General features: G+C 34.0%; 1 pseudogene; it reads right to left on the bottom strand.

Moving 5' to 3' along the window:
* Positions 1–3,175: 3,175 nt before the first annotated feature.
* Positions 3,176–4,774, bottom strand: LOC111151179 (annotated as a pseudogene).
* Positions 4,775–25,258: the final 20,484 nt, after the last annotated feature.

Genomic DNA, 25,258 nt, shown 5'->3' with positions numbered 1-25,258 from the left:
AGATGGGGCATCCTGAATTTCAGTCTCCCATTGCTGCACTTTATGTTGATTTTGTGCATCTCATGTCAATAATAAGTACTGCCACCTAGCTTCTGCTACCCTAGAATTCCACTGACCTCATTCATATTAAAGAGCCTTGTTCCATAGAAGCATTTTCTACCATTAAATGTAGTTTATAGAGGTCAGCCACCACTGAGCCACTAAGATGCCCATGTGGTCTCCATCAGGGCATTAGTAATTGACTAAGTGAAAGAAATGTCCTCGAGGACCTGCTGGGGAACACAATTAAGTGGTAGATATTTACATCTTGCAAATTAAATTAATTCTAACATCCTACTTCCTTAAGCTTTTAACCTTTCCTTAGTGCTGTAACAAAATGTCCTTTCATTGCCATTTCAAGCGCTGAAGACTATTATCCTGTCAGAGTTTTAATAAACCATCTCAGCCAACTTTTAATACTGTTTCCAGTACCCCTGCCAGACCTGGGAATCCCCAGCAAGGAGTGAGTTCACCCATCAATAAGTTAATTTCTACAACCTCATACTACATGTCTTTCTAGCCTAAGATATTTAAGATCTCATAGACAGTTCAAGTCAGGTTATCCATGTTTACAAAATAGCTCCAATTTCTACCTCGTGTGAGAATTTTGGTAATTCATTTAATTAATCTGTGCCTCATTTTGCCTACATGTAATAGCATAATTATAAAAAGTTTTCTAATAGTGATAGAAGCAAGAAAATTAAGAAAGTAAATGTGAAAAGTTCAGATCACTGTTTTCAAATAGGAAGTAACTGGGGCACCTGGGTGGCTCAGCTGGTTAAGCATGACTCTGGATTTTGGCTCAGGTCATGATCTCATGGGTCCTGGGATCAAGCCCTGCATTGGGCTCCATGCCCAGTGAACAATCTGATTGAGTTTCTCTCCCCTTGCCCCTCCCCCAACTCACGCTGTCATTGTCTCTCTCTTTCTAAAATAAATAAATAAATCTTAAAAAGAAAAGATTCTCTCCCTCTCCCTTTGCTCATCTCCACATGTGCTTGCGCTCATTCTCTTAAAAAAAAAAAAAAAGGCAAATATCTGTTGTTTTTGGTTTTATTATGTCCACCAAAAAGATAAGTTGAAGTCTTAATCCCAGTAACTAGGAATATGACTTTATTTGAAAATAGGGTTTTTGCAGATGTAATCAAGTTAAGATGATGTCATTATGTGTTATGCTGGGTCTTAATTCAATGACTAATATCCTTGTTTGAAGAGGAAATTTGGACACAGAAATACAGAGACACACATAGAAGAGAATATTATATGAAGACACAGAGAAGGCTATATGACATTGGATGAAAAATGATGCACCAACAAGCCAAGGCACACCAAAGATTGTTGGCAACCAACAGAAACTAGGAAGAGCCACAGAAGGACCCCACACCCCTGCCAGATCTTCAGAGAGTATAGCACTCTCACCCCTTGATTCAGACTTCTGGCCTCCAAAACTGGGACAGAATATATTTCTGTTGTTTTAAGACAGCTGGTTTGTGTACTTTGTCATGGCAGCCCTTAGGAAAACAATGTAACACCCACAAGGATTAGTCATTAAATTTTTTAAAGATTATCTATTTATGTATTTATGTATGTATTTATTTATTTGAGAGAAAGAGAGAGCAAGAATGAGTACGAGTGGGGAGAGAGGGAGAAGGAGAAGCAGACTTCCTGTTGATCAGGACTCTGGGATCATGACCTGAGCCAAAAGCAACTGCTTAACCAACTGAGCCACCCATCTGTTCCTCATTTATTTTTTTTTTCTTTTTTCTTTTAAAAATAATTTGCTTTCTTTTGTATGCCACAGGACAGATTTCTATTTTAAAACAGGGTACATCAAGAATAAAAATAACCCCCCAACCATCTTTATTTTCACTAATATAAGAAATCCTTCTGGAAACATAAGCAAGTAACTAAACAGGCTTGAACCACTGAATCTACAAGTTAATATATGATCTGTTATGGCAGAATAACCAAGGATTTTCACCCAATGAAAGATTTTAATTTTCCAAATATAAAAGAGTCTACAAGGATCATACATGAACAAAAATCTCTTATTCCAGGCTTTATGGTAAAGATGGATAACAAACTGGCAGCTGAAGAAAGCTGAAACTTTTACTAATAAATAGATCCAAATTAAGAATTTCTACAACATTTCTTTAGAAAACAGAACCAGAATTCTTTTTTTTTTTTTTTTTTTTTAATGATGATCCTGTGGAATGCCTTTACCTCCGTCTTTCTCTAGTATTAGAAAGAGTAAAACAGACAAAGGATGTTGACTGACAGCTCAACAATGCTGGATGCAGGACGTTTATAGGTACACTTGTTCAAAAGTCCTACAGGTTTACTGACTAAGGCTAGACAACAATTCATATGATCCTATTTGGTGCATTTTCTACCATGGTCCAAGATCATTATATGGATACAGCCAAGGGCTGGGCCCCAACTTTCAGGAGAAAAACCACAAAGAAGAAAATCAGGGTGGCAATCTGGTTCCCCCAGTTGATTATTTGTGTCCTGGAACTGGAAAAACAAAAGGTGGCAAATGCAGACTGCAACGAGTAAAAGGACTTGGAAAAGTTGGTGGAGAGTGGCACCGTATACAAGTAAGGTCACTGGGCTTGGGATGGCAAGGGCGCTACACTGAAAGAGCATCTGTGAGACCAAGTACTTATAATGTCTTGTGGTGTCATTCCCTCAACGACTTTAGAATATCTGTATGCGATAATAAATAGATCAGTTATGTAATAAGGCAGTTTGTTGAATACGCATTCATCCTGTGGAATGAACCACCAGAGAGAGAAAGATAGACAGGATACCATAAACATTCTTGAAAGTTTTCTTGTGATGTGTTTGATTTGTTTTCAAGGCTATCCAGGCTAACTCTTTCTGGGGATTTCCTTGAAGAGAAGAGTGGTCCACTGAGGCTGGTTTGCTTAACCTCTCCTTTATCAAGAGATGATGACTGGCTTTAAAGAAAAATATAGCTGAAGGTTGTTTGATTTTTATTTTTTTTCCCTTTTGGTTGCATCATTCTGAGTGTTCTCATATAAACAAACAAATGAAAAATCACAACCAACCAACCAAACAAACAAAAAAACCCAAAAAACAATAGTTTTTGATGTATCCAGTTGTTGTATCCTCAGGAAATTCCAGATGTTTCCAGGTAACTCTGTAGTTTACAGACTGTGGTTTTGTCCAACGAGCAAAGCTCAAAATCAAATGTCATGTTTGTGATATGAAAGTGTCCAGTTTCTTCTATAAGGTTCACAACCTGCTGCAGAATGTGTCTCTCCCTCAGCGTCATTAACCTTCTGTGAAGCTCCACCAGTAGGTAGAGCTTTGTCACATTCACCATTCTTTATTTGCTTATCTGATTTGCTTTGCTTCGTTGGACTTTTCACTTCAAGAACCTGGTTGTTGTTGGTTTTTAATAAAGGTGGTGGGGGTGCGTGATGGAGGGTAAAGAAGCTGAGCTGCTTTCACTGTCGCTGCTGTCACTTAAGCTAACACTGCCGCTTCGGCTGCCTCCTCTATTTACAGGTCTCTCCATTTCGGAGTCATTGTCATTATCCTCTGCCTCATCGGTTCCTCCTCATTGTCATCGGAATGCAGATCTTTCATTACAGACCTTAAAGGACCTTGTTGCCTGGTCTGGGACGGCGTGAAGCTGGAGCTGGAGCTGGAGCTGGCAGGGCTGGGTTGTTCAGAATCAGATCTGGAGGACATGTTCTCCTCCATGTCAGAATCATTGGGATCCTCAATATCGTCAAGTGGCAGTAAAGTTGATTTCTTCTTCTCGGAGGTCTCACTTTCAATTTTGACCTTTCCCATCTTGACGTGAGATTTATCTTTTATCTGTTTTTTGTTGGCAGAACACATGAGAATCAGTGGTGGCACGCTAGAAAAGCTCTTAAATAAAGCATCTGAGCTACTCTTTTTCCTTTTATTGGCTGAGAATTCTTTGGAATCTGAAATGGGGGGCCTTTTACTGGGAGCCTCCTTGTCTTGTTGTCCACTGGTGATGGTGAGTAAGTTACTGTCTGGTTTTGGCTCTTTCGACATGGGTTTCGGTTCCTTGAAGGCCATCTTAGGAATGGTTTTTTCTTCTTTCCGTGGTTTGTTTTTTGGGGGGTTTCTTAGAGGTTCTTTGGAAGATTTGTTGTCATCCCTGCAGGGTTCTTTGAAGGCACTTTTATGTTCTCTGGAGTCTTTAGGAGGTTTTTCCTTGAGCTCCTTCATCAGTTTGTGAGGCTTTGAAAAACTGGTGCTGCTGCTGCTGCTACTGCTGGTGTGGATGCTCCTGTTGGGGTCCCCTCCTGCCTTCAGCAACTTTCTTCTAAACTACTCTGTACTCTGTGGGGTTGTTGAAAGTTAGCTTTTCACAGTGGAGGTGATTCACTGGTGGATGGCCTTCAAGATGCAGGAATAAGTCATAATCAAAGCAGACTTCCTCAGGTTCCTCCTTGTTTTTAAAATAAACCTCAATTGGCAAAATGAAACCAGCATACCCAGATTCTTCTACTTTGTAAGGTGGATCTTTGCACACTCTTTTTGGCCTAGGAAAGCTTTCGTGCAAGCGGAAGACGACTTTCTCCACAAAGTGCTGTATGTTACTGTGCTCTGAGCGGCGCATGAACACCATCCAGTTGTGGATGAAGCCCACCACGGTGGGTTTTTTCCTTACCTGGGCACAGTGCCCCAGCCCCAGTTTCACCTGCACTGCACACAAGCTAGCCATGCTTGGGGGCCAGGAGATTTGCTGGGGTGTTGTGTGGCACCCCCCTCCCCTACCCCCCTCAGTTGTAATTCTTGAAGAGGCTGCTATGAATAAGAGCACGCCCAGGAGTGGAGGGTTGATGGCAGACATTTTCTGCCTTTTTCCCCCCACGTTCCTAAATTTTTTCAATACAGAAAACATATCTACATTTTTTATTATATTTCTTTGTCCTTATTAAAGCATAATATATTGACATAATTATTATCCTATAATAATATTTCTAAGGAATATTTAAGTTTTCTTTTTTTTCATATTCTTAAGCCTAAACCAATGCCATATGTAGTCTGTAAGCACATACTAAAAGTTACAGTCAACTTTAGGTGCTATACTAAGTACTTTATGTAAATTACATGAATTTTACTTATAACAAATATATAAGGATGTCTTTTTTATTTTTATTTTTTTAAAGATTGTATTTATTCATTGAGAGAGAGCAAGAGTGAGAGCCAGAGAGTATAGAGGGAGAGGGAGAAGCAGACTCCCCACTGAGCAGAGAGCCCTGACACGGGGCTCAATCCTAGGACCCTGAAATCATGACCTGAGCTGAAGGCAAATGCTTAACCGAGACACCCAGGTGCTCCACAGATGTTTAAATGATGAAACTTTGGTGCAAATGGGATAATATTCAAATCCTCATGTTGTTGAGGTAATGGAATTGCATCATATAATAACAAGGAAATATTTGAAGGTATAATGGAGGGAAGACAACATTTACTGATTTATTATATGCCAGGCACTGAATACTGAAATTATGTTTCTCAAATGTACCATCACAATTTATAACTTCTGCCCCTCAAAAAATTTAGAAAATTTAGAAAATGAATACTTCAATAACAGTGATTAGAAAATGAAGTTTATTGGATGTTGATTTCCTTAGCCCATGTGATCAGTAGGTGATTAAGCCAGATAGAAATTTAATATGAAAATGAGACAATAAGAAGTAAAGGCAATGGTGTAGTTTGTCACATGTGATACCTTTTTTGTCATTCTCACAGTACCAATGACTTATTTTCTAACATGCACTGTATCTAGATACATTTGTATAAGGTGTCTTCCCCTCTGGAGTGTGTATGTTTGTCTCCCTCCCTCTTTCTTTCTCTATCCATATGTATATTAATAATATATGTAGGTTAAATATTATATGTAATAAATAAATGTTTTACAAATTTGACACAAATAAATATATGACAATTAGGATTTGACAACAAAAGATATACTGAGTTGGTTTGTCTGAAAAGTTTAAACAAAATATTTGTTTGTATTTAACAAAGTGGGTATTACCAACAATTTTGATGGGGATACCACTGTTTGACAGTAGACATTTCCCTACACAATGTAAGATGTTAATATCTCTTCCATTCATACCCTCCATGCTGGTAGCAATATTTGGTCTATGACAATTGGAAAACACCCCACCACTTTCCAAATACCATTAAAGGAGGTGGTACTAGCCCTGGTTGAAAATCTCAGAGAGAGAAAATGACAAAATAGGTTGGAAGCTGGATTATTAGGTTTCATGTAGCTAAATGCTATAGCTGACACTGTAGATTAGATATCCAGGGCCCACTACCAGACTTCTGTATCATTTACTCTCCTGATTACAAATAATGGGAGGCCAAACATACTGAACTTTCCTTTCAGTTAAGGGTGATCATGTGATCCAATTCTACCGATAGGACACATGCAAATGTGCTAGGAGCTTTCTTCCATTCAAAAAATAAATAAATAAATGAAACTTAAAACCTCACAAAGAAAAGGTGTTTTCAGCTAGCTGGCATGCTTATATAAAAGTCAAAGTACCACAGCCATCTGATGGGATCATGATCATAAAAGGAAACTGCTGGACATAAGGAATATAAAGACAGAAGAAATCTGGTGCCCTGATGAACACTTTGAACATTAGCAACAGCCCTTCATTGATTACAACTTCTTTTTTTGCTGTATAAGCATCATATAGTTCGAAGTCATTTCAGTAGAGTTTTCTTTCCATCTTAGCAGTATGATCCTATCATATATAGTTAGGTAACCTATATACAAAGACTTTTATTAAAGATCTATATGAAATTATATCACAAATGGATAGGAGAAGTTGTGGTCAATTATATAGATAGTTAAGCTGTTAGAAGGCAGAGAGCAGGGGTTCCTGGGTGGCTCAGTATGTTAAGTAGGCCTTTGGCTCATGTCATGATCCCTGCTCTCTTCTTAGCAGGGAGTCTGCTACTCCCCCTCCCTCTGCCTGCCACTCTGCCTACTTGTATACTCTCTTCTCTCTCTCTATCAAATAAATAAATAAAATGTTTAATTTTTTTAAATTCAAAAATAGAAGACAGACAGCAAATCATTTCCATCTGAGAATACAGAAGCAGAGATAAAGATGACTGATAGGGTAAATAAGAAGATAGGAAATAATTCATAGAGCTTATGGTAGCATATAAAGGATGAGCTGAATGGAGTTTTTAAGAATAAAGTCAAGTAAGAGAAGGAATTGAAATGTAAAAGAAAAAGAGGAGGTTTAATACAGGAATATTTTTAGGTAAAAAGGAAATGTCTCAGCAGCAAATGTATGAAAAAAAGTAGATGGAGTGCAGTATGTGGTCAATACAATGGTGCTAAAGTGAGAGGTCTTAAATGCACAATAATTTGAATGATTAAGAATTTACTTGAGTTCTATAAACAATGTTAATAAATGCTTACATAAAGACATGTGTACCCAACTTTTTAAAAAAGCCTCCCCCTGATTAAATCATAAACCTTTTATTTCAGAGTTCATCTATCGTAATCAATCATTGGAGTAACAATTTTAAAATCAGTTCATTGTCACTTTAAAATACTTTAATTTCTACATGGTAAATCAGCGGCTGTGATTCTTAGATAAAACATATAAAATGATTTTATTTTCTAAAACGATAAGAAATGATGAAAGTGAGTAGGAACCAAATGGGAAACTAAGAATGCAGAGATAGTTTTCCATGAATTATAAGCTACTCTTTATCAATTTGCTGTTGTTAGAATGCATTTCACTTGTATCTTATTTTCATCTTTCAACATACATATTTCTTTGCATGGCCAATAAGAATGATATATTTGACCTAAAAGTGAAAAATAAAATATTGCTAGTATTAAAAAATGTGACTCTAGGGTGCAATTTAAAAATAGGTAGTTTTTCTGAAAATATTTCATATGGTTAGTTTTATCACATGGAAAATGCCTGTGATCATTTTTAAAAAATTCTTTCAAGCTAATCTAATAGACCATGAATGAACTAGAAATATCAAATTTGTAATTCACTTGAGTAATTTTTATTTTTTCAGTGATAAATCTAGGAGAAAAACCTATATGTAGCAAATTTAAGAGAATTTGTTACTTACAATGTGTCAGGTCCATGAGTTTTATTATATGCAACTTTAACTATCCTGAAATCCTTGGGAATATATTGATAAAGTGACAGAAAACTTAACCAAAATGAAGGGCCAGAGGAATAAATTAAATTTACTATCAAAGGAAATAGAAAATATCTGTAAATCACAGCATCTATAGACAGCTATGTTTGCAACGTCCCTTTAACATGCTATGATATTTGCTAACCATGCTTTTGCTATTTGTTCTTATTACAGACCCAGATGGCCCAGGTTGATCTTTAATTTGTTAGGCTCAAAATAAAATATTGTTCTCTCCAGAGTTTAACAAAGGTTGACCAACTTTATAGTCTAAGACATTCCAAATAAATCTGTTTCACACTGCAATTTAACCACAAGCAGAATATAAAGATTAGAACTTTCTCTTGGGTCTTCCCAGCTGCTCAGATTTAAATACCCTCATTGCTTGACCATCCTCCTTTGCTTACTGTGGACTCTTCTATTTGAGTCATTAAGTAACTAAACATGTATTTTATTTGTGTTTAACATTTTCTTGTAAGATACTCATGTACCTGAGGGAGTGTTTGTAATGTAAGGTGAAATGTGTATACATTTTGGGATGAAAAATTCTTCCCTCTTTCTCTTCACCTTCCAAGATGTTGATTGATTTTATGCACTGCTTCTATTTGGTTAGGTTTCTACTGTCATTAAATAAGACTCCAGTTTTAATTTTTTTAAAAATATCCTATGGTAGAAGCTTAGTAGCTTCATGGTGAAGTACCACCTTGGTATGAATTCTTTGATGCTAAACAACAAATTTCCATTCGGATAATAACATTATTTTAGCTAATTCATAAATAATTTTTAAAACATTTAAAAATAATAAGTAAGTTTCTTGATTTATATACAACTCTATTCTTGGGGTACTATTTTAGAATATTGCTACATTGTGTTTAGTTGTAAATATGTGAAGGCATTACACTGATTTATTTAATATATTTTGTTGAAAGTCTGTCATACTTAGTAATGTATGAGGTATGGATGATAAATAATGAGTGATGTCAAATGTTAAAAAATAAATTCTTGAGAAATATTACTTAAGAAATAGACTGATGAGAGAATAAATGTATGGATACAAAATTATTGTACAGATAAAGAAAAGAAAGACTAGGAAATTTAGGAAGGACACACATGGAAGGGAAGTTAAGTCATATTGTTGATATGTAAGATAAAAGTACTTTTACTTTATACTAAAGCAAATAAATGTACATTTCTTGGTAAATAAGGAATTTACTTGATTTACATTCTTTTGTGGAAAGTTTTATGAAGAAAATTCTTATTCCTTTAACATCTCTCTCAGTCTGAACAGCTATCTTTAATTAGCTATTAACAGGCAAATGTATACAAAGAACTCTGAGGATTAGATGAAAAATTAGCAGCTAGTGAAATAACATATGTGAAAATTGTAATGTCAGACAATGAATAAATTCACAGTAAAAGATAATTGTCTACTTCCTCTTCCCCTCTACAAATTCCATTTTTCAAAGAACTTCTTTGTCTATTTAGATCCCACATGGTAAGTAGTCTGCTGTAGTTTCTAATTTCCTAATGCTATCTTTAATTTCCTTTATGATTATATATTCTCTATTAGGCAATTTTATTCATATTCCTTTTTACAGAGGTGGGTTTTATAAACACCCCAGTTATGACCAACTAGAAATACTTTGCACTGCACACATTATGGAGAGAAGATGGTTCTCTCACTCAACAGATTCACCACCTTACCTATACCATGCAATTGTTAACAAGAAAATTAAGAGCATAAGGAAACTGGAAAACAAAATAAAACAAAAAGCAAACAAAAAAAGGACAAAACCACAAAGCCTACAAGAAATTGTAAACTTTCTAATAGATGTCTTTATTGTGAATTGACTTATATTTATGGTTTTATTCATTCAGGTCTTCTATTAAAAATTACAACAATACTTGCCATACTTAACAACAAAAATCCACCCATGTGTATATGCCATGTTATATCATGCTGACTAGACATATGTGGAGTGGTCTATCAAAAAATATGATTTATAACTGATCAATTACATGGCAAAATATGCAAAAACCAAAAAACACTTATCAAAACATAGTAAGGAAAAATACAAGAAAAAGCTGATAAAGAAGGTATTAAGGAAAGCAGAAGTAAGGTGCAAATAAAAGCAAAAAAGAATTGAGGTATGAAAGAAGGAAGCAGAGTAACATTCTGCTTTAGCTTTACTCTTTAGGCAAAATCTAGTCTTCAGCTTCTTCTTCAATATCAGTCTTATTTTTTAGAAGTTAAAAATGTCTACTTTGATATGATTTTTGGTGACCGAAAATAATCAAGCCATTCATTATCAAATATAATTATTAATTATATGACAGTATGCAAACAAGACACTTTATTTGGATTCATTTTAAACATATAAATATTCACCTTCAAATACTGGTAAGCATTCAAGGATGAAACTTACAGTTAACATGATGGAATAGCCCACAATGACATATTTTAAAGGTTGCAAAAGAATACCTTTTTCCTCTATTTTTTCAGATAGCAATACTAACATGGGAGCACTTACTAATGGTTGCTTGCAGAGAAAATAGTTTCTTTGCTGGAATCTGCTACATAAGTTAATCAAACTGAGATACCTTGACAGTACAAGCATTTCTTACATGATACCAACTGCAAACATTTTACAATAATTCTACTGTAGGGAAGATGCTACAATTACATGCAGTGAAAGATAAGAAGCAAATGGAAAATGAGAAAAGATTTTCCTCACTTTAAAGCTAATTATATCACCAATTGCCAGATTTCCAGATCTAAGTTTTAAGAAGCAGTATTTTCCAACAGATTTAAGACACAACTGAAATACTTTTTAAGGTAGCAAAAACAACATCATGAGGATAAAAATATCAAGTTTACTTCACAAAACAGGGCACATACCTTCTTTTTGAGAGCTTGATAAACTGCATAACCTTTGAAAATCAAACTTCAGGTCAAGGAACAGCTGAGATGAGTCTTGGTCTGTTACCACAGGGAAAAAAAGTTAGTAACTTACTAGCATTTTCCTGGGCATGATTCTATAGCTAAAAACATCTTTCTCCTATAGTTATATCAGTTGAAAGAATGTGTCTACTTAGTATTTTGATTGTGTTATAAAGGAACCATAGGAATCATTGAATAGTAGAGAAAGCTAAAAACCTGAATCACAATGCAAATTCTTAAAATCTGAGAATTAAATTTGTATAACAAGAAAAAGGTATTAAAATTCCAAAATCTAAAAATCAAGTTTGTTTTTGTATCCTAGGAAATTCATTCAATGACTTGCAATGATTTTAACACTTGGCTTTGAGAACAGTGAAGGAGGAAGCAGTTAGTTCAAAAGAGCAGGGAAGGTGGAAGAAGATACAAAAAGAGGCAGAATAAGCTTAACAACCAGTCTGAAGGAACACTCAACACTGTCAGGGATGACAAGATAACCAAGTTAAAAAGCTGCATTGAATTCTGAAGCATTTAAATTGTTGTCCACTTTCTAAAAGGCATAACTGTGTACTAGAAGGCTGGGTTTGGCTTCACAAACTTTGTATGTGAACTCTGTAGAGACCCATTCAGATATATGACAAAGTCGATAGTATTCCCAGAGTTGTGCACTGCACCAATATGCAAAATGTAGTGACTAGCTATATAGCGATTCCCAGGATTGGCTCAGTGGTCCTAATGTACACTTAACTCATTTCTAAAGATGCACTTAAATTCCATGATCAATGGCCATCCTTGGAACAATTTGGGTAACAAACTAAACAAAGTAGTATTAGAATGTAACACAGAATATAAAATAAATACTCATGAATCCATATTGATATAAATGCATGACTGAAAAAATAAATGAGGAAGAAGGTAAAAATCTCCTGTGCAGAAGAATCTCAAATGAATTAAGTAGATGGTCTGCCTCAAAGGAGTAAAAGATAACTTCTCACTCCTTAAATATGGGCAGCACATTACAATTTCTTTTTTTTTTTTAAGATTTTATTTATTTATTTGACAGAGAGAGAGAGAATCACAAGTAGGCAGAGAAGCAGGGGTGGGGGGGGAAGCAGGCCCCCTGCTGAGCAGAGAGCCCAATGTGGGGCTCCATCCCAGAACCCTGGAATCATGACCTGAGATGAAAGCAGAGGCTTAACCCACTGAACCACCCAGGCACCCCCATAACAATTTCTTTACAAAGAGGATAGTATGGAAGGGATGGAGTGGAGGAGAGTAACTTTACAATGCACAAACTTGACAAATACTACCTCAGGCAGGTGACAACCATAAGCACCAACAGTCATCTCACGTTGATGGAATGTACATTTGATATGATGTAATGAGAATGATACATTAGATTGAAGGAAAAAAAAACACTACCTGTGGGTCCTGAAAAAAACACTATCTTTGATTTTTCAGACCTGATCTTAAGCAATTAAAAAGGTATTACTTGGCAGGCCTCACTGAATATTAGGACATTAGGTAAAACTAAGGATATCTGAATAAACTATGGCCTATAAAAATGTATCAATATGGATTCATTAATTTCAACAAATAGTGCACACTAGTATAAGATGTTAATAATAGTAGAAACTGGATGTGGATGATATGGGAACTCTAAACTATCTACTCAGTTTCTCAGTAAATCTAAAACTGTTCTAAAAACTAAAGTCTATTGATGATAAAAAGTAATAATAAACCTTTATACCTGCAGAAATTCAGGAGGTTTTTTTTGGCAAAATATCAAGTCTAAATAATAAAGGCTTTAAACATTTAAAGTTCTAAGTATTTAATATGAAAATTTCTTTGTTTAATGACTTTCTTAGACTCTTTATACTAACTTTATCTGTAAATAAAAATTATCCAATAAAATACTGAAAAACACTACCTCAATAGGAATTGAGTTTTTTGTTATTTGTAAGAAACTATTCTCTTCTGAACTGGAAGATTAGAGAAAGTTATTTTTGTTGTTGATGCTGTTTTTCTAATTATTTTCTTCTTTTTTTTAAAATTTTATTTATTTATTTTGACAGAGATCACAAGTAGGCAGAGAGGCAGGCAGAGAGAGAGGGGGAAGCAGGCTCCCCGCTGAGCAGAGAGCCCGATGTGGGGCCCAATTCCAGGACCTTGAGACCATGACCTGAGCTGAAGGCAGAGGCTTTAACCCACTGAGCCACCCAGGCGCCCTTTTCTTCTTTTTATTTTCTTGGACATGCACACAAAATAATATTTTCTATACCAGTCTAATTGATTATCTGGGAAAAATAACAAAATAATAAAGTCTATATAGACTGATATAGATGGATAAATAAGTGGATTGATTAAGTAAATGGATAAATGATTAATAGATACCTGGGGGTAGAGATGATATAGATATACAGATAGATAGGATAGATGGTCTTATGATATTCTCCATAGCTAATGCATAGAAAGAACAACAGTTCAGAGCAATGATTCTGCAGAACATTTCTAGTCACTCCTCCAGATCATAGACTTCATATCGTTTGCAGACTGCAAAGACAGCTTATATTATACACGATGAAACTACTAAAAAAAGAAGAAATTAGTTTTTGCCCAATGTCACACAGCTACTGATCAGGTATTTTATTAAGTGGCAGATGCAGGAGGATATTTATAAATGTCTAAGTGCTTTAACACGGCTATCTAGAATCTATCTTTGACCTTATTTCCAAAAATACAATTATTTTCTCTGCATTAGTAAAGATGAATCAGAATAATTAATTTTAAGCAGTTGATGGTAAAAATACAATTACATAAAAATAAATATTCTAACACCCAAATTTTACAAGTTCTGAAATTTGATATTAAATTTGACTTGAGGGGCGCCTGGGAGGCTCAGTGGGTTAAGCTTCTGACTTCAGCTCAGGTCATGATCTCAGGGTCCTGGGATCGAGCCCCACATCGGGCTCTCTGCTCAGCGGTGAGCCTGCTTCCCCCTCTCTCTGCCTGCCTCTCTGCCTACTTGTGATCTCTCTCTCTCTGTCAGATAAATAAATAAAATCTTTAAAAAAAATTTTTGACTTGAAATTAGAGTGGCAGTGAAGAAGCTTTCATATAGATTTCTGAAAATGCCAAAAGTGTATGCTAATTATTAAAGAATAAAAATTGAGCTTCTAGTATCTTCAGGTTGATTAGTACATACCAGGACCTAATCTGTAAGGTACATACTCAAACTTGCAGGTGTCTAAACTAAGTCTCTGTACTCTGCAGTGGGATCATCGATGTATACTGATACAGCTATATACATAATAAGTAAGCCATTTATTAATCCTAAGAAGATAATTCAGGAATATATATTAATCCCAAAATACACTAAGTAAAATTCATTGATTATCTTTAAAAACGTATATCTTGAACATTTGTTTTATCAAAATATATTATGGGATTCCTGAAATGTGCAGCCTAATCAGTAAAGTGGTTTTATATAGCAAAATATATTGTTAAATATCTTTTAATATTATAAATAATAAAGAGGCCAAAATCAAACTTCACTTCTTCTTAAAATATAGAATTAAATTTTGTGAACAAACTTTATAGTGTAAGATATATTTTTATATCCTACAAAATACCGTGACTTATTTTCAAGATACCTAAGTTTTTCCTTTTGTTTTGTTTTATAGACTGAGAGTATAGTTATTTATAAGATATTGTGGTATTTACTTAAAGCCAGGATATGACCCTGTATCTGAATCTAATTAATTCAGGGGAGTGATCAATAAAATAGTCATTCTGTTTCTCAATGTATGTAAAGTAGGCAATATACTTACATAGCCCCTTAAGATTCTTAACCCCTGGTGTACACGTCTTCTCCCAGTTATTCAATCAAACACGAATCAAGGAGCTGCTGGAATTAATTTTGAAGATGAAAAAGTCTCAAATCAATTGACTTTAAGTTCTAGAGGTTTCCTGGGTGGGTCTAGCCTGAAAGTATATCCAGAGGCCAAAGAATGAAGTGGCCTCAAAGAAATAAGGACCTGAAGCCGCTATCTCCTTTTGGTCATGGGGAAGCAAACTGCAGTGTTGTAGGGAAGGCCTCATGGTGGGTAATGATAGTGAGTTCTAGGAGCTAAAAATGGCCCCTGGATAACAGCATTTAAGAAAATGGGGATCTCAGTCTGAGAACTATAAGAAACAGAATCCTTTCAACAATCACTGAACTTGTATGAAGATGGTGAACTTTAGGTAACCCTGAAGCCACAGCTACATATTGATAGCCCAGTGAGACACTGAGTAGTGGATCTAGCTAATAGCACCCTGACTCATGACTTATGGAAACTAAGAGATAATGAATTTGTGTTCTTTTAAGCTAATAAATTTGCAATAAATTATTAGACAGCAATAGAAAACTAATATAGTATACAAGTATTGCATAAAGTAAATATACTTATAAATATCTTATTAGTATTCCCTTGTTAGATATAAACGTGTAGTTTAGGATGAATTAAGTAAAATTAAACAGCCATAAAAAGAATGAAATCTTGACATTTACAATGCATCTGGATGGAACTAGAGAGTATAATGCTAAGTGAAATAAGGTCACTTCAAACAGTATAAGCTAACATTTTGCTTTGATTAAAGTTTTCTTTTTTTTAATCACTTTCAAAAAAGATATATTTAATAGATAATGAACTATTTCTTGTTGTCCCCATGTTATGTGTAGTTTTTTGTTTTTTGTTTTTTTTTTTCTTTTTAGAAAATGTTATTTTCAGATAAGAAGCATTAGAATTAATATGAAGTAATTTCCTCACAGAAAAACAATTGACTCGGGGCACCTGTGTGGCTCAGTGGGTTAAGCCTCTGCCTTCAGCTCAGGTCCTGATCCCAGGGTCCTGGGATCGAGCCCCACATCGGCCTCTCTGCTCAGCAGGGAACCTGTTTCCCCCTCCCTCTGCCTACTTCTCTGCCTACTTGTGATCTCTCTTTCTCCATCAGATAAATAAATAAAATCTTAAAAAAAAAAAACCTGACTCATTTTATGAGTATGTCTATATTACCTTTCAAACACTGATAAAGCTTTATTTTGTTATTTTTCCTTTTTGTACTTTAATGCAGTGATCATAAATCTGTTTTTTCAATTTCTCAGATATCTAATCAGATAGTTAACCAAAAAAATATACATTATATGCATACATCACACATGTTTTCACTATATATTGTATTATAAATATATATAAATGAATACCAAATAAAATTATCAAAAGATCCTCAAGATTATTAGCCATTAGGGAAAGCAACTTAAAAACACATGAGATATAATTACACCTTTATTACTATTGAAATGAAAACAACTACAACTGGCAACACAAAACACTGAATTATTAATTACACAGAGCACATGGAATTCTAATACAGTGTGGTGAGAAGTGAAAAGTGTGGACTTTCTTTTCTTGTTCGTCACTTTAGAAAGAAAGACTATGTTTTCTGAGTTTTTCTTTTTTTTAATATTTTATTTATTTATTCTAAAGAGAGACAGTGAGAGTCAGCATAAGAGGGGAGAAGGTCAGAGGGAGAAGCAGACTCCCCAGGGATCAGGGAGCCCGATGCAGGACTCAATCCCAGGACTCTGGGATCATGACCTGAGCTGAAGGCAGTCACTTAACCAACTGAGCCACTCAGGCGCCCATTTCTAAGCTATTCTTAAAATTTCAGTTGCATGCAACTGCACCAGAAGTCCATGTACACTATTAAAAACTGTATAAATAAATCAGAACACAAGCTAATGTAAAATAAAGCAATGCATTATAAAAAGTTTCAAATAATTTTTTGGAAGAAGAGGATACAAGTGTAGGGTCATACAGATACTGTTATAAAGAAATGCAGATGTGTATAATGTATAATATATATTAGAGAATATGTGATATACTTAATATTCTATATCATGATACGTATTAAATGTACTAAGTATATATTTATATGTGTATCTGCATAAATGCATTTTTACTTCCAGTTAACTTGGAAACTTATTGTAAATTTTACAATCATACATATACATATACTTCTGTCACCTTAATTATACATTAATAATTATCTTTAAATTTTTTGAATAATTCTGTCTGAAAATTATTAGTCATATTATGTTACATGATGGTAAATGTACATTTGTGAAAATTCTTAAAACATCAAGGATTAATACTGATAGCAATTAAATAAAATTTAACTATTAAGTATCATTATAGATTTTCTTCACATTAGATAGTTCACAGTAAATAAAATTATTTATTTTCCTTTTCTACTGTGAAAACTTATCTATGTTTTATTTTCATTTTTATTTTTTGTTATGGATCATATTCCTTGTGCCAAGAGGACTATAAAGTCATAAAATCCAAAGAATAAACTAACTTCTTCATCAATGTAGGTATGACTCCTTGTGGTCACAAATTTTAAGAATTAAATAGACAAATTATCTGCCCTCCTACTTCACATACACATATACACATACACACTACACCACTTCAAAGAGCTTGGATAGAATAAATTGAAAAAAAGTTCAGTAAGATTGAACATGGGAAATACAGAAGTCATTGGTTCATGTTCATAGTGATCGTATATTACTGCTGGACAGACATTGAGAAGTCAGTCAACAATGTCTTAGTAGGAGAAACTCCTTAATTTGAATTAGATACTGTTTACTCAGAGACACTTTCATGTCTACTGTTTTTGGTGGCAACACAATCTATTTTCTGAGAAAAGGCTTCCAAATTGGCAAGGAAGAAGTCAAACTTTCACTATTTAAAGATGACCTGATACTCTACATAGAAAATCCTAAAGACTCCACCAAAAAAATTGCTAGGACTAATATACAAATTCAGCAAAGTCACAGGATATAAAATCACTGTACAGATATCTGTTGCAGTTCTATATACCACTAATGAAATAGCAGAAAGAGAAATCAAAGAATTGAAACTATCTGCAGTTATACCAAAGGAGTAAGTTACCTAGGAATAAACCTAACCAGGGAGATAAAAGAGTTGTACTCTGAAAATTATAGAATGCTTATGAAAGAAATTGAAGAGGGCACAAACAAGTCAATCTTTCTTGACCCAGGCTCTGATTTTCTGTGTAACTATAAATCCTTCAAAATATTAGAAGGCATTTGACGAATTTTCTCCCATTTAGAGTCACATGGCACTAGTTATACTCAAATTTCTTTACTAGAAAAAATCTTACCAATCCTTTCTTTTGTTTCCTGTATCCATGCAATGTTCTCTCAAATTAATGGCAGCCACATAAAAGCCAACTGAAACTCAGAAGGCTTGATGGCATTGCTTCATAAAGCACTGTACAGTCTAGTTTCTTATTATTTGCCATCTAAAACTAGTTCTACCTCTGCAAAGTCCCCACTGTTGGGCTTCTTTTACTGCCTTTCATTCCTACTTATAAACCGGACTTTCTTCTCTTCCCCTCTTCCCACCTCCCCCAAATTTACCTCTTTCTTGTATTATACATTACTACTCTGAATCTTCTCACATAATTAACGGAGGCTAATTAGTTCCATAGAAATCTAGGTCACTTTTCACTTGCCACATGTGTTAATATTGACAAATGTTTGTCAATGGTAATACTGATTTCTAGCTTTCCAACATTAACTATTTTCTCACAGTCAAAAGGCCACTGACACATATTTTAAATTCTCCTAAATCCAGATATTTTTGCATCACATAGATTGCTATTTCTAAACAAGAAAGTATTGAGATATTTACAGGCTCAAATGTGGAGAATATATTTCTCCTGCAACAATACTGGGAGGGTAAAGAGATTGGCGGGACAGCCTTTTTTTGTTTAATCTCAGGGATAGAGGCTGACCAAGGCTCCACCACAGTATTCAACACATGACTTTCAAGTTATCCCTAAAATAATCTGTATTCCAGTCAGCCAGCCAGAAGGAAAAATAACATAATGGAGCATGTGTGGGAGTTGTTATGAGCCAGAACTGGAGAGAATTCACATTATTTCAATGTTCATACCTCATTGACTGAAACTCAGCCTCATGGCTCTATTTAACTACACCAAAGGCTGGGAAATGCTAATTTTACCCAGGAAGAAAAGGAGAAATTACACTGTGATGGGCAATTTCTAAGACTAGACTAGAACTGAAGAATATTAAGAAAACTTTTTATTGTCAGAGGTAGATCTTACACAAATTTCAACAAGAGTATTAGCAAGCTTGGTCATGTTTATACTAAGTAAACATCTGTAGACCCCTGGAAATAATGCAGGGTGCTTTTAAAGTATTTTGAGGAGAGCAATGGAAGATTAATATTAAATAATAAAGACAAAATGTAGACATATAACATGCTTAGGTAATCTTAAAATTTGAATATTTATTCACAGTCATTCCAATGCTGAGAAATTGATGGTGCTTGACTTGACATAGGTGGTTCAAATGAGTTGAGGGAAATGTAAAAGATCTTGGTGAATTCCAGCCTTGGCTGATACAAATCTTTTGCTTCTAAAGTGTATCCATCATGCAATACCTAATTTTGGGTATCACAATATATCTACTCCAAGATTTGAACTTTTTCTGTCATCAAAATAAATTATAGAAATTGATTAAAGGCCCAGAACATGTGTGAGGTGATAAGCCAAAAATCACTTCATATTTCAAGTTATTATTAAAAACAATCACAGTTTTGATGTTGAAATTTACTTTTGCATAAATTTAAAAAATCTTTAAAAAATATGATTTGCAACATTTGGATTCATCTCACTTTTTCAGAGCTCTAGCCATTTTTTTTGCATTAAAAATAGACATAACAATTGTTTTTATCATCTTTCTCTCTGAAATACATAAATTTCAAGATAATGAAGTAAACCAAAATATTTGTGCATGTTAAAATTGTTCTTTTTTCTCTGGAAAGAGAGTTTGTGCCTTTCAATGTAGGCTCAAAAGTGCTCAAGAAGCCAAAATGTCTCAGTAACATTGATTTATATGGGTCAGGATTTGGTTTTTAACTAAATTTTATTTTCAGGTAAAGGTTAAGTATAAGTGCATTATTTTCTAATTATATAAAGTAGATGGAAAAATTTAGTGTGGGTCAGACATTGTATATATTAGATTTCCATGAAATTCTGGTGTATTGTCTTTCTAGAAAATATTCCATAGTCAGAGATAGCACAAAATTCAACCCTGGCAAGTTTTTTTGTGATCTCGTGTCTACCTTGTTCTGTGTCCTATCATTTTTCACTTTCTCAATGGTCAGCAATTATAATATCTTTTGACCTTGAATATCCCTCTGAAAAGTCTCTCCAACTCTTTCAGTCATTTTTCTGCATTCTCTTGTGTGTGCCATTCTCTTTTATGTGAGAGAGCAAATTCTCTTCTCTGCCCTACACTTTGCTTTCTCCTGCTGTCTTGTTATTTCCTTTAAGGCCTCTTGTTGAATTCCCTTTATACCATGTTTTCTTCCTGTGCTGCTAATCCCCCAGTACTACTTCTGCTCTTTTACTGAATTCCTGCTGTGCCTTCACTTTCTAGAGCTATACTACTTCCCTTCATGCTATTTTTAGGATCTGCACTGAAAGGTGCACCCTGATGTTTAGGTTGGCACTGGAATCCTTCTCCTAATGCCTGGAAAGTGTACCTTAGAATCCATGCCTTTGAGGAGAAAGAATATTTCTCAGCAAATGGAAAGTGGAATCAAAGGTAAATACAAATCCTTTAACCAACTGTAATTTCTGACTTTCTAATCTAAATTAAAAATAGTATTGTCCCTAGTATACTTAAATATCACTGGAAACATGTTCTCTGAAGGTTTTAGATAAAATTGGAAGAAAGGTCTATGCTTTCTTTTTATTTTTACTACCTATCCATTTTTGGTGGGTTACACTGTGACAACTACCTTCCAACTCTTCTTGAAATGATCTATATGGCCCTTCCACCTGGGGAGTCCACCTCTCCCCCAAAGCCTTCATTAAAGGTAACTTGGTATGTGAGCATTTCTTCACCTCAATGAATAGAATCCTTGATCACTTTTTGACCTATATAATTTGTATAAAACCTGCACTATCCTCTGTGATATTTAAAACATAAATTTTTTTAAAGATTTTATTTAAATTCAAGTTAGTTAACATATAGAGTATTATTAGTTTCAGAGGTAGAATTTAGTGATTTAACACTTGCATAAAGAATACAGTGCTCATTATAAGTGCCTTCTTAATGCCTATCACCATTTACCCCATGTCCCCACCTCCTGCCCCTCTAGAACCAAAAGTGTTGGTTTTGATTATTGTTTTCTCGGAAGTTATGAGGAAACAAAACTTAATCAATGTAGTATGTGAAATATAGTTTGTGGAAGTGAGTACATGTCTACTGACTTAATACTAACTTACTTAAAAAACAACAAAAGGGAAAAATGCACCTAACACTGAAATATCACTACATATATATTTATTTTATTTATCTTATCTAATCACTTCTTGGTTTATGGCATACAGATAAAATGGGTTTATGCTGTATAAATAAAATGGCTTAAATCAACCTCCCTTTGATTCTCTAGTGAATAAGCTCTCAAGTGACAGCAAACAAATGTTTCTTTATCTTATTGATAGCAAATGGCTGGAGAAATAAGATACCTCATTATTTACAAGCTCTAATACAACTTTTTAAATAATTTTCAGTTATCCTTAAATTATTCTGATTTTTCTCATTTTATATTGTCATTGCTATTACCAAAATAGAAGTACATATTTCTGAGATTATGCTGCTAAAACAATGAGATGAGGATTTAAGATATTTTTATATTTAAGTTGAAACCTAGTTAATCATTTGCACATTTATTATCATGACACATTATTTTAACATAATAAACTTCTGTAATTTTTAAACTAGGAACTCAAGGAACATGACATAATGAAAATAAATTATTTTACATTGAGTCATAATAATGTTAGATATTACTGTTTATACTTTTTATGAATCTTTACTTGATTCTCATGAAGAATTTAGCAAAGACAGCATTTGTTAAATGAACTATTAAAAGTGTGGTATATATGTCAAATATATTATTACATTATTAATTATTAGTAATAAAAGTAAAAAATCTTTGTCATAATAACAATATGTTACTATTTTTCCAGAATGTTTTCAAACCAATAAGTGATTTTTATACAGCACTGTTACAATTATGTTAACCAATATCATTTAAGGCTTTTTTTTTTTTCCAGAAATAATTTTATATGAATGTTCTTGCCTATTAAATTTGTAATCATTTTAGAGTTTTCCACCAGGAATCCTTCAATAACCAGAAAAATTTTACAGTATAATTATACAGAGGTCAGAGGTCATAATATTTTTCCAATGATGTTATAATGGTACATGGTGGTAACTTTTAACTATTCTTACTAGATTTATGATAAATATTCAATGATCATGAAGCTCTTTAGCTATTTAATATCATTATCACTTGAGTCATAGATTTAAAAGCCCCCAAGTCCTTTCTATTCTTTTTCTTTCAGATAAGCAATATGTTTTCATTACATAAAATTTCAAAACATAAGCATGCAGGGAAAAATAACTCATTTTATTGACAATCTTTAATAATTGCTATTAATTCTGTGTGGGTTGAATCATGTCATCCAAAAAATGTCCAAATCTAAACCTCTGTAATGTCAGAATGTGACCTTATTTGGGATAAGGATCTTTGCAGATGTCATTAAAATAAGGATTGCAGGACTGAATCACATGATGCCAACGACCACGGTCCTTATAAAAGGCAGAGAGGGCGAAGACACAGACACACACAGGAAGAAGGCCATGTGAAGACAGAGTCAGAGACTGGAATTATACTGACACAAGTCAAGAAATGCCAGGATCCACCAGACTCTCTAAGAAGCAAGGAGGGCTTATATATTTCTTTATGTATATATTTCTCATATATTTCCTTGTTAAATTATTTCCTCCAGTTTTCTTTTCCATTTCCTTTATGGAATTGATTTTAAAACATTTTATTAGACCTATAATTATTATTATTATTTTTACATTTTTAACATCTGTTATAAGGATGTGTCTTTTTTTCTTAAGATTTTATTTATTTGACAGAGAGAGACACAGTAAGACAGGGAACACAAGCAGGGGGAGTGGGAAAGGGAGAAGCAGGCTTCCTGCTGAGCAGGGAACCTGATGAGGGGCTTGATCCCAAGACCCTGAGATCATGACCTGAGCTGAAGGCAGATGCTTAAGGATTGTGCCACCCAGGTGCTCCATAAGGATGTGTCTAATCATCAATATTCTGTAATAATTCATTTAGCAACACTTTTTTTAATGCATTTTCTCAATAGTGCATCTTCTAACTATTGGAGTCTTAAACTGAATTTATTATGGCATTTAGATATAGCAACCTCTAGATTTATGTAATTTAATATTTTTAATTTTTCACACTTAATCTTTCCTTTAAATAATTCTTCAACTTATGTCCAAATTTTCATTTTTTGTTTTTAAATTTTACCTAGCTTTATTTTCTGTTTTCTTCAATTCTAAATCTTCTCTGTTCTTTTAATGGTGGTCTGTTCTTAATGGATGATATATTGTGTCTGTTTCCTCTGAGTTAATTTTTTAAATTGTGATGTTTTGTTTTGTTTTGTTTGGAATCTCATGTTAGAAATTACAGCCTTTACCTTAAGTTCTTACCTTAAGTTTGAAACCCTTACCTTGGCTATAAATTCATATTTATATTGACTGGAATTTCTGGGTGTATTACTAAAATATATGACAACACTCAATTGTAATAAAGAGAAGGAGGTAATGAGCTGGCTTTATGTCCTTTCTCTTTGTCTTATTAATATCCCCCAGAGAATCCTTTTTCCTGCAGGTTTAAAGCTAGTTGTTAGGATTCTAGCAACTGAAACAGCAACATAAGTATAAGCTAGCTTTCATAATTTATCATGTTGTTTATTTGCTCAACACTTCTGTTTTCTCTCAAATCTCTCATCTTGCCTTTAGTTGTGTTCAGTAGCCCTGAGTCTGGTGACAGTGTCTTTTTACCTTTCCGATTAATAAACTGCTAATCATCTATGGTGAATGTTTAGTGTAAAGGGATATATCTGTATAATGATTTTTTATTCAATGAAATGCTTTGTTTTCAAGGTCTTCCTACCATACATCTGAATTCAGAGATATATTGTATCTTAAATTGTTAAGACTTTCTGGTATATTTCAGCAGGCTTGATTTCTATTAGTGACTCTCCTTCTGTGAGGCTTTCAGTTTCCCGGTGCTGTTAGGTAATTCAACATTTATTTTACTTACTTTCTTCTACAATCATGAGTGTTTGCTCATGTGCTGAACTTAATATTTCAAACTTTATTTTGGATGAGCCACTAGATTATTATTTTTAATCAGATTGTAGTTTTTTTTATTATTATTCTTAAAAATAATCTGATTCCAGGGATGTCTGGTTGGCTCTGTTCCTTGGGCACTGGTCGTGATCCTGGGATCCTGGCATGAAGCCCCACCCTGGCCCTCAGGGCTCTCTTCTCATCAGGGAGCCTGCTTCTCCCTCTTCCTCTACCCTTCCCCTCCCAACTTGTGCTCTCTCCCTCAAATTAATAAAATCTTTTTAAAAAATAATCTGATTGCAGGGTGAAGCACATACTATTGTAAGAGAAAAAACTGTAGACATGAAGTGGATATAAGTCATTTTTATACATGGAAGGTCACCTTCCTTACCACCCTATTATTAAATACACTATTTGCCTTAATATCAAACAAGTTGGTAAATTATCCCCTGGGAGAAGATTTTGCCACTGGAAAGAATGTAAGTGTATGTGTTTGGGCCTATGAGACTTGAAAAGGTGCTAGTATCAGGTTACAAAGCATTTTGAAAATATTAACAAAGTGGTTTAAGTTCTGGATAATTTAAAATGTTTAAAGTAAAAGTATATGACATAAAACATAGGTAATATTTTTATAATTTACTAAAAACTCTGGTCTGAGATGTCTAGGGTCAAAATTATTAAGCATATTTCAAATGAGTAGATGGCTCTTATTTCATTTGTAACTAATTTTTACCTTT

Source organism: Enhydra lutris, unplaced genomic scaffold, assembly GCF_002288905.1.
Source record: "Enhydra lutris kenyoni isolate GAN:26980312 unplaced genomic scaffold, ASM228890v2 scaffoldscaffold25, whole genome shotgun sequence".
Taxonomy (NCBI): Eukaryota; Metazoa; Chordata; class Mammalia; order Carnivora; family Mustelidae; genus Enhydra; species Enhydra lutris.
This window is presented reverse-complemented; position numbering and strand designations above follow the sequence as displayed.